Raw genomic sequence first — 11,933 nt, forward strand, 5'->3', positions numbered from 1 at the left:
TCGTTTTGAACCGTTCATCCGCCGTCGTGTGTCATTGTGCGGCGATGATTCCTGGCCTATCGAACCTTTACTAGCAGCGTACCAGCTGTAAGTTCACGTCCGTTTTCCAGCAGCTGTCAGGATGATCGGTGACACATCTACCGAGCGATTTCACGGGTATTTTGGTCGGATCAGGTTGACTTCGAGCGCGTGAGTGATTGTTTCTAGTGACTGAAGGAGACCCGCAGTGCGCGTGTCGTGGCGCTGCATGCGTTTATCCGGGTCAACAACACATTTCCAAAACATAACGTGCTTGAAATCGTAACACTTTTATAATAACTTTAAACACGAATTGATGCGCTCATTACGTAATGCTTTAGATAAGCATTTGTATGTATTTAATTAATTCTAGATTTAAGCAAGACTTAGTGTTTGATATTGATTTTAATGTTAGTTGTTAAGTAGCCCAAGTGTTTTTATTTTATTTTATTAAAGTGTTTTTGTCAATGCACATTTTGTGATGTGATCGTCCAGATAAAAAGCTATGAGAAGCCTACAAAGATTGTGATCAGTTGTGATTTGATATTGCAGTGTTAAGAGTGTTTTCATTTGTTTTGGTTGCAGTTTTTTCTCTTATAGCATTATTAGCACAAGTCTATACTTCCTCTGCATGTAAGTATGAATATCTAGTTTTGCTTTTCACTTTCAAAGGGGGGAGAGGTTTTGTTTGAGTATGCACAGGTCAGTTTTGTGGCATCTGAAGTTAACAGTGTTGGAGTAAGGCCGGTGAAATGGTTGTGGCTGATTGTTTGGGTATTTTTCCAGTTCTGTTATGATTAGGTTGCTTTGTCTGTGTGTCCTGATTGACGATGTGGTGATTTGAAACCCTGCCATTTGACTTTCTGAAATAAATGTCATTTCTGTTCCCTATTCAAAAGCATTGGCAGATTTTATATGAGGAAACAGACTTTGTATCGCTTGATATAACTTGAGAAATGTCACCCTTCTATTATGTGTCAGTGTGGATAACACTGCCTGTGAAGACTGTGACACCTCTCTGTGGTGATCTTCGTGTAGCCGGGGCTAGATTAGGCACACAGTGTCTTAGGTTTGACATTTATCTGGTTGGACTGTTCCTTGGAAGGACTTAACACAGACTGTGTTCTCAGTGAATCTCTTATCAATAAAAGAATATCTGCGTTATCTTATCTTAGCTGACACAACAAAGATTGTGTACAGTTCAAGGATAAACGTTTTTGATGAAGAAATGTACTTTTATTATTATTGTTCTTGTTAACCAAGGATTTGATGCAGAATGAGCCATAACATGACATTTGGATATGGCCTTAAATATTTATTCTTTGACAATCTTTTTTTTTTTTCAAGCACTAGTGTATATTTTGGTCTTGGGAAAAAAATTATATACAATTATTTTTCTTATTATTACTATTTGAATTTTTTAATCCACATGGATATACAGTGGGGAAAAAAAGTATTTAGTCAGCCACCAATTGTGCAAGTTCTCCCACTTAAAAAGATGAGAGAGGCCTGTAATTTTCATCATAGGTATACCTCAACTATGAGAGACAAAATGAGAAAAGAAAATCCAGAAAATCACATTGTAGGATTTTTAAAGAATTTATTTGCAAATTATGGTGGAAAATAAGTATTTGGTCAATTACAAAATTTCATCTCAATACTTTGTTATATACCCTTTGTTGGCAATGACAGAGGTCAAACGTTTTCTGTAAGTCTTCACAAGGTTTTCACACACTGTTGCTGGTATTTTGGCCCATTCCTCCATGCAGATCTCCTCTAGAGCAGTAATGTTTTGGGGCTGTCGCTGGGCAACACGGATTTTCAACTCCCTCCAAAGATTTTCTATGGGGTTGAGATCTGGAGACTGGCTAGGCCACTCCAGGACCTTGAAATGCTTCTTACGAAGCCACTACTTCGTTGCCCGGGCGGTGTGTTTGGGATCATTGTCATGCTGAAAGACCCAGCCACGTTTCATCTTCAATGCCCTTGCTGATGGAAGGAGGTTTTCACTCAAAATCTCACGATACATGGCCCCATTCATTCGTTCGTTTACACGGATCAGTCGTCCTGGTCCCTTTGCAGAAAAACAGCCCCAAAGCATGATATTTCCACCCCCATGCTTCACAGTAGGTATGGTAGTCTTTGGATGCAACTCAGCATTCTTTCTCCTCAAGTTGAGTTTTTACCAAAAAGTTATATTTTGGTTTCATCTGACCATATGACATTCTCCCAATCCTCTTCTGGATCATCCAAATGCTCTCTAGCAAACTTCAAACGGGCCTATTACAGGCCTCTCTCATCTTTTTAAGTGGGAGAACTTGCACAATTGGTGGCTGACTAAATACTTTTTTGCCCCACTGTATATGTATTTTTTATTTTAGTTCTGTATTTTCTGTTTTCATTAAGAAATAATATATATATTTTATTTTTTATTTAATTATTTTTGTATTAATATATATATAGTTAATGCATAGCCTGCAAGTGCATAGGTTATTTTAGTGTTCTTGAGATACTAATATAGTTTTTAATCATTTTTTTCATTTTAATTTATTTAAAAATTTTGTTTTAATTTTGGTTAAACCTTTAATAATTTTGTTTTTGTTTTAAATATGTCGATTAATTTTTATTTCAGTTTTAGTTATCAGAAGTGCTTTCTTGGCGGGTTGCTATAATAATATGTGTTTTTATATATATTTTATTTCAAGTGACAACAATTGTTTTATGGTCTTAGTTTATTTCACAATAATAACTCTGCTTCTGTGTGAACTATATCTGCTGAATATCAACAGGCTACGTTCTTTGCTGTCAAACTCTGGCCCTTTTCTGTGGACAGTGACAGATTATGAACCATAGTGGGTTTGGTGACGTCCCAGAAATCCTTTTAGCACAGACACTCTTTTATACCTATCCTGAAGGTGCTGGTGCGATTCTTTCAATGCACTGTGACTTTATCTGCCCCGTTTCTAAGTCTTTTTAGCCACTCATAAAGCAAGCTTACTGTTCCTCTGTAAAAGTGTTACATCACGCCACTGTTGCTTCTGTAAAGCGGCCGAGAGGAGGGGAGGGCTGTGACATGTCCCGCAGTGGGATCTCAGATCCGAGTCTGTCCATGTCATCACGTCTCGTAGGTGCAAACAGCCTGTAGTTTGACTAAGGATTGCTGTGACCTCAGTGAACATTCACACCACTGGATCTGAGGGTGTAGAGGGGAAGTGTGCTGCTGATAGACGTGTTCACACTGCTGTTTGGCATCAGGCATGAGCTTTGTGCATACCTTGCACTGTTGTGACGTTACGTCACTAAGCTTTGGTTCCCAGGATGCTTAGACCTAACAGGCCTATGACGTGATGCAGATAATATGGGGGAAGCCCTGTCTTAGAGGGTTGTGATAATATTCAGAATAAGATAAGAAAAATTTGTTTTTAGAGTGATATAAATGTAGGCAATTTCCCAGTTGACCTGTGCTTTTCTCAGAAAGTAGGCCTCATGTTTATCGTATATAATCTAGTGGTCAGGATGGGGCTTGTGGCGAGCAGCTGCTGTTAGTTTCTACAGCTAAAAAGTAACAACTGTATAAGCCGGTTTGTTATTTTTAACTAAAATAAATTAATAAATGAAATGCTAAATGTACTAAAATAAAAATAAAAACTAATACAAATAGCAAAAACACATAACAAAATTACTAAAATTAAAGTGAAAATTGAAAACAAATATAAAAAACTAGTTTAAAATATTTGTTAATATTATAATAGTATATAAATAATAAGTTATATTTTGTAACAGCAAGTTATATATAATAACTATAAGTCGTGTAGACGGGGTGAGTCAATTACATTCACTTTAAAAGTGGAAATATACAGGTGCATCTCAATAAATTAAAATGTTGTGGAAAAGTTAATTTATTTCAGTAATTCAACTCAAATTGTGAAACTCGTGTATTAAATAAATTAAATGCACACAGACTGAAGTAGTTTATGTCTTTGGTTCTTTTAATTGTGGTGATTTTGGCTCACATTTAACGAAAACCACTATCTCAACAAATTAGAATACTTCATAAGACCAATAAAAAAGTCAATAAAAACTTGACATTTTAGCAATATGATTATTATTAATTAACCCAACAGCAAAATTAATTTTGGCAGCCATTTTTAATTTGGTCTTACTTAAATGTACATTTTAGTTATCATATTTAGACAAACTTTATAGACTATCATATTTAGTCTACATTATGAAAACAGCTAAAACAAACGAAAAATATTATAACAGTGAAATTCCTAGTAAATCCATAATTGCAACAGTCTATTTCTCTATTAAAACAACAGCGATTGAGTACGTGCATTTATTCAGCGATCACAATCGCAAACAATACAGTCGAGATCTCATGACAGAACGCAGACAGGCTGAATGATGCTTTCATTTAGATCGCTAAACTCCAGCTTGTTTGTCAGTGTTTTCAGACCATCAGTGGTGGCGCTTCCGCAATGAGGAGTGAGCACGCGCGGGCGCATGGTTGCCAGATTACTTAAAATAAGCAAAACACACCGGGCAGAAAATGTATCAATTTAACAGCGAAGCTCTGATTCTGGGATTAGAACTAGGGCTGAACGATTTTGGAAAATAATCTAATTGCGATTTATTTATTTATTTTTTACCAATATTGTGATTGCGATTTAATATGCAATTATTTTTTTAAAGCTCTTATGACCAACACACTATTAGATAGATTAAACATAAATGTTCTTTTCTGTAGGCCAGGCCTATATGTTACGATGAAATTAGGTGATGCATGAATTGATATGAATGACATTTTGACTGATTTGTTGAACTTCCTACCTTGTAAGCATGTAATAATTATGTTTAAATAAGCCTGGTGCAAACATTAAAATGAAAGCCAGTAACAAATCACACAAACTAAAGTAGATTGCAGAAATATAAAAACAAATCTGTTGCTTTACCACACTACTTTAGGTAATTCACAGTCACTGTAATAAACATGTGGACTGCACTTTTTAAACCGTCTGTTAACTTTAGACCAGTGCTTCTCAAACTTTTTTGGTTGCGCCCCCTTGAGACTACCAAATAATTTCCCTAAACATTATGAAAAATTAATGTTTTTTTAATTTAAAAAACCTACAGGGAAAAAACAAGCACCAGGCTGGGTCTGTGTGACTTCATCTATGGCTTTTCTCTTCGCTTTCACAAACCGATCCATCTCCCATTCTAAGTTACGTCCTTTGGCTGTTTACTTATTTCTTTTTCTGCTGATGGCCCGCGCTCGACTTGAAGCAGTGCTGCTTAGACCGATGGGTGTGTCATCAAAGTACTGTGAGAGCTAAAAGAGAGCGCGGACGTCTCCTTATGCTTTCTCTCGCTCGCCGTACTTTGATGTCATACAACGATCTGATCTTCAAGTCGAACACACCTCTTTACTCTCGCCCTGTCACGTGACCGTGTAATCGCAGCCTCTGCGATTGAAAAATCTAAATTTTTCATATTGCGATATTATCGCAAATGCAATTAATCGTTCAGCCCTAATTAGAACTCTTGATATCTGGCAACCGCACTCATGAAAGCTCGCATAGTAGAGGCGTGTAGAGCAGTCTGCAATAACATTTTGTCTCCTTTTTCGATGAAAATAAAAAGAGGTTTTTGGTAAAGTTTTTATCTTTTTGAATACATTTTAGCCTCATCTTATTACGTCAACGAAATTGCATGTTGATATAGTCTTAGTTATCGTTTATTGACCTTATTGTTGTCTCATCTTAGTCATGGGAAAAAAGCTAGTCAATGAACATTTTTCGTCATAGTCTTTGTTAACGAAATTAACACTAGTTCCGATAAATGTTCCAACTGCAATGCCATGGGAGAACTAATTTTGGTTCCCCAAAGAAGCTTTCTTTAAAAAAACAGTTCTTAAAAGAACCATTTTTATCTTGTGTTTTAAAAATCTAAATTTTCTATTTAGATTTCTTTTTTTGTTCTATTCGCAATTCAGAAGCGAGATCGCGTTCACGTGGAGGCGCTTCAGCGCGCACAACATAAAAACCCTGTTTAATTATGATTATTATGAGGAGAGAACTAAACATTCAAACGTCTGCTTACACTTTAGGCCTGTGGCTGTGATATTAAGCTAATTTTATATTTTATTTAGATTTTGGCTTCTAAGGATTATAGAAAAGAAGATAAGAGGTAAAACTATTAAAAACTAGCCGCATTTCATCTAGCACAACTTCCTTCCCTTAACAGCGGTGTGCATTCGTTCCTCCCTAAAACCCAAACTTAACGTCAGAATCAGCACAATCAGTGATTGTTGTAAAATGTCATCTTTACTGTTGCTAAATTGTGAGACATGTTTGATAATAAATTTGTCAGTTTGTTTTAATTTGTTTCTTTGTACATGTTCTTACTGTATCTTATCTTATGTATATAAAAAACTAAAAATGCCTGCACACTGGTGCATTTACAAGTTGATGTATGGCAAAGTGTAGTGTTCTTAATTGCATATTTGGTTGAGTAAAATCTCAATTTGCAGCAGTCTGTCCACACAAACCTACAATTTCAGCATACCCTAGACTTACTTTGTAGTTGGGTACGTATTCCTAAATTGCACCTCTGCAGATCAAAGAAGTGGAGCACAGTTACTGTATTTGATGCCTCTGATCTGGTGCGGGCTTGAAAATACTTCAGTGTTGCTGTGGCTTGTTACTCCTCTTTAAGGATGTCACACTTTTGGTACCAAACATTGATCGGACAGCTCAGGACAGAGTGTTCATGCTTTCAGAGCGTTTAGCTTCATTGACTTCAATCGGCCAATGACCCAGAACATTACTTCTGAGCTAAATTTGTGGGCCGATTGATTAGTTGATTGTTCATTTGCTCAGGATCACTGGTCGTGATGTCATCCTTTATTCTGGACCCTCCCTATTCCCAGGAAATGTGTCAGCATTGCAGTGCATCATGGGAAAAACTGCAATGAAAGTTTCTTGGCCTTCTGACTCAGCATACAGGTAACAAGCTTAATGCTGCAAATGCTAAACCATGACATTTGGTTCTCCTCTTGCCAGTCATTGGGCCTCATTCATGAAACATTCGTAAATATAGGAGTAAATTCTTAGTAATTGGTGCTTAAAACGAACCTTCTCGAAAACTCTCCTCTGGATTCCAATCATTTGTAAATTGGGCGCGCATGCTTGCTCATTCACAATTAGCATAATCCCCACCAATGAATTACAGCAACGCATATTGCGTGTCCAGGAACGCAGTGGAATATTCTGGTCTACTTTCTCAGGTTTGGCTCCAGTATATTGCATAAATGCAAAAAACACTAATAGGCCGTATGCCTAACAGTAAATATTCAATTAACGTGTGTCCACCAAAGTGTTTTTAGCCAGCTGAAAAAATGTCAGGTGCTCTTCTTAAAACAACCAGCTGGTAGTGTTTGAGAACGCTTTGGTGGCACAGCGTTTTTCCAGCTGAGACACTTTGATTGCTATAATTTGGAATATCCTCGGCAGTAACGTATTTCTACTAGTATCTCATTTTGAAGAATATTACTGAATATAAAAATGCTGTAACCAGCAATATTAACTTCTCTGTTGTTCAGTTGTTGTACAAGTAGGATGATTGGTCGGTGTAGTATTTGTCCCGCCCCTCCTCCATTGATTGGACAGCTGGGTAAAAAGTGACAGTGACAAGCGCTGCGCTTTACCTAAAGCTAAACAGTTATCATCTCTTAGCTACAAAGAAAATTAAATAAATAAATAAAATGGAGCAAACGAACTTGTAAAGTATTATGATGGCAGTGCATCAAGTTATCATTTTGTCAAAAAGAACACAGAACGTTTTACGCAGCATTTACACGTGGTAGGGAGCAGGTGTACATTTCTTTCGTACCAACTAACATTTTGAATACAAACACTTTCATGAATCCGAAAATTTACGTCAGAACAGCTGTACGTACAATTTACACACAAATTCGTTCTGCTCTTGTTTCATGAATGATGCCCATTGCATTAAGCCCATATTTCCAAAAAGAACACAGAACGTTTTACGCAGCATTTACACGTGGTAGGGAGCAGGTGTACATTTCTTTCATACCAACTAACATTTTGAATACGAACACTTTCATGAATCCGAAAATTTACGTCAGAACAGCTGTACGTACAATTTACACACAAATTCGTTCTGCTCTTGTTTCATGAATGATGCCCATTGCATTAAGCCCATATTTTTGTGCATCAAATGCAGTTAGCCGAAGACTGTTAATTGTTGCATGTACTGCTCATATGCCAGAGTCGATAAATCAGTGCATCAGGACATTGCTTTCCTAGTGTTTCTGCTTCAGGGTCTTGCTGCACTTTCACGCTCATCTTGTGGCCCAGAATCTCCATTGGCAGACATAAAACTGAATGAGGTTTCTTCCTCTTCTGCTTCACTGCAGATTGGATGCGCTCTTCCTCTTCTTCGAGAACGAGATTAGATAATGCAACGGATGGATCTGAATGAAATGCATGCTTGCGTAAACAGTGACAAAATTATTAAGCACCTCTGTTATGTACATCTCATAACACTTATTTTTGATGTTGCTATATTTGACTTGAGAGAGGAGTTGAGGCCGCCTTAGGGTTGTCTTGTTCTCTTTGAAGTCAGTCTCGCTGGCCTCTTATGAATTAGGAATCAGTAACTGGCTTGAGTAATAAGATCCTTCTCATTTTCTTCTCTCTCTCTCACGTCTCTAGATCCTGAACTGCTATTTGTTCCTTATGTAGAGCAACAGGAATGATTGAGCGTCAGACACATTGATGATTCTAAAAAGGCCGCAGCCATCTGCTCTCAAGCCAAAATTAGCGAGGCAGAGGCCCTGATACACTGAGAGCTTTGAGCTTTAGCTGAAATATTTAATAGCTGTAATATTGGCTACAAGTCACTATTAAACTACAATTGTTATTTGTTTCGTCTTAAAGGGGTCATATGATGTTGCTAAAAAGAACATTATTTTGTGTATTTGGTATAATGAAATGTGTTTATGCGGTTTAAGGTAAAAAAAAACACATTATTTTCTACATACTGTACATTATTGTTTCTCCTCTATGCCTCGCCTTTCTGAAACACGTCGATTTTTACAAAGCTCATTGGTCTGAAAAGCAAGGTGTGCTGTGATTGGCCAGCTATCCAGTGCGTTATGATTGGCCGAATACCTCAAGCGTGTGACGGAAATGTTACGCCCCTTACCATATTGTGATGATGCCCTGTCAGGCCGGAGCGATGATTCAAAAACATGAAAACCCATTATAAACGAGGCATTCGTTGCATCCAGACTGACTCTTAACTTTTATAAAGAATGTCTCTTTGGATTTGATACTTTAGTCTTTGCAACTTTACAGATCTTCTTTATGCACCAAGAGCTTGTAACACTCCAAAGAGAAAGGAAAAATTGAAATCGCATCATATAACCCCTTTAAAATTACCAGTTGATGTGATTTAAAATGGTCCCTAAATGTATCCTGATTATAAGTTTAGACTTAAAAAGACCTTGTACATTCCCTTTACGCACATTTTTATTTCCTTTATTGTGTTTTATGCCTTATATCACAATAGTGATAGCATAGATTCAATAAACCATTTTGGTTCATTATAATATTGCAAGATCATGAATGGCAAGTAAGTCTAGGAGCATTGTTTTTCCTGCACCTGCTGTAGTTAATGATGTACTCGATTTAGGATAAGTTTAACGGGATAAGTGGAATACCTAACAAGCTCAGAGTGGATTCGTACATCTGTTTGTGTCCACCAAACTCAAACTGTTTCCCGTTCCCGGTCGGAGTGAAGTCAAATAGGTGGCGTTTGCTGATGGTAGTCTAGGGGACCTTTATTTATTGTATTCATGGTTGTTGTAGAAGACAGGAGACAGGCAGATGTTATCTCATCAGTAAATTGCTTGTTTCTTTGTCTTGGTTTTTCTCAATGCATAACAGATGACAATAGGAGAACGGTGTGTGTATAGTTAAATATCGTGTTATAGATTCTGTGTTTGGCCAGCAAGGCTATACTTCTGCAATAATGTCAGATTCAGGGAGAACAGATAATATGTGCCACTGAGAAAACCTAAACATACATTGCAAGTTAGCTTGTTGCAAGGAGGTCTATAATGACTGGAGAAAGTTAGCATTCCCATTCATTTCAATGGCTGTTGCTTGGCTGGTGCACAACCGGCCCTCCTGGAAATATTTTATTTGAAATCTGCCATTCTTTCTTTTGGCATCAGAGAACATTTGTACTATAAAATAGCAAAATAAGTTGATTAAAAATATTTCCTCAGAATACATGCTAATTTTGAACGGCTGTCTTTGGAGTAACATGTTTTAACCAGATTGTGTTGTTTAGAAATGACCAGTAGGGGCTGAATTACTGGCCAGGCCTTGACCTCTTGGCATGAGTTTAGACATCCAGTTTCCAGATGTTTTGAAGGACTGTCATAGTGCCTTGAAGACTGATTTTCAATGTAGTAAAATAACATCTGCTTACCTTTATTAGATTTGTTTAGGATTGCTACAGATGAATTAAAAAAAATTAAAAAAACATGAATTCAAGGCTGGCAAATGAACTGAATGCAACACCTATTTTCTAAATAAAAATTTTTAGTCTTTGAGATCTGCTCTACCCATTTCCTTGCCTCTAGAGCCCACAGCAGTGAAATATTTCTCATTTTAGAATACTATGTGGGTTGAATTTCTTCTTTTCCCTCATCTCTTCAGAATAAGCACACTGTGAAAGAAGAGGAAGAGAACGGAGAGAACATCACACTCTTAGTCAGAAGAGCACCATCTGGCACATAAATAGAAGCCTTTTATCCAAGGACCTCGAGACAATGATTGCCACTTGTCACTGCCTGTGGAACAGGGAACTTTCCAGAGTGGGTTTGCAGGAACAGGTTCATACTGGTGGAAGAACACTCAGAGAGAGCGACTGCTTCAATTAAAGTCCAAAGTAGGCTTGCCGCGATAGACGGTGCTGACGGTGATACCGGTGTTAAGCCGCAACACCGGTTACGTCACTTGCCCACCGCATCACCGACACCCACCGTCGTTTTGATTTTTTATAGTAATAAAAATCATTTAGTTCAGTAAAAGAACAGACACTACAATTAAAAACTGAACGCGGCCGCTCAATGTAGCGTGCCGAACGACATTCGCATCACACAGATCAGATTTCATTTATCCAGTGAGGAGAGTGAGTCGAGCTGACTGACCAGAAGAGTGAGGTGAGGTGAGACAGACAAGACGATCGCGGATGATTTAGTTTCGAAACTAGATGCAAAAGCGCCTGTTTGGCAATATTTTGGATTTTGAAAAGCCTGTTGACTTTTGCCGTTTATCTAAGGTAATTTTAAACATTCGTTTCTTATTTAATTGGTTCCACATTGTTTGCTGATTTTTACTTTATTTAAACTTTATTTATTTTATTTGACATTCGTTTTGCTAATAAACATACTACGTTTCTTATTTATTTGGTTATATATTATACATGTTTACTCATTTCCAGTTTTGTATACCTATTAAACTTTGTAATTTATTTGTTATTTTATATTAGGCATAGCTTGCCCTATAGCATGGTGTATTTTTATTTGTTTTGTTAATGAAAGTTCTATGTTTTATATATACTCTAAAGTGAGTTTGATGTTGTGTTTTGTTGTTGCATTCAAGCAATTGACGCCGAACTGCCGCTAATTCAAAAGTGAAAGTAAAATGCGCACGGCGCTTTTAAGCTATTTAAAAGAGAGGAAAAGATGGAAAATTCAAACGAACTAAAACCGAACAATTGCTTTACTCCGAATTGCCGCTATTTGAAAGTTAAAGTAAAATGGGCACACCGCTTTTACAAGCTATTTAAAAGCGAAGGAAAGCGAGGAAAAGAGG

General features: G+C 37.1%; 1 protein-coding gene across 1 annotated transcript in view; it reads left to right on the forward strand.

The window, feature by feature from the left end:
• The window catches only part of LOC107583963 (putative adenosylhomocysteinase 3), a 35,001-nt gene that overhangs the window by 440 nt on the left and 22,628 nt on the right, over window positions 1–11,933 (forward strand). The window lies entirely within an intron of this gene.

This window comes from Sinocyclocheilus grahami, unplaced genomic scaffold (genome assembly GCF_001515645.1).
Source record: "Sinocyclocheilus grahami isolate Dianchi unplaced genomic scaffold, SAMN03320097.WGS_v1.1 scaffold56.1, whole genome shotgun sequence".
Taxonomy (NCBI): Eukaryota; Metazoa; Chordata; class Actinopteri; order Cypriniformes; family Cyprinidae; genus Sinocyclocheilus; species Sinocyclocheilus grahami.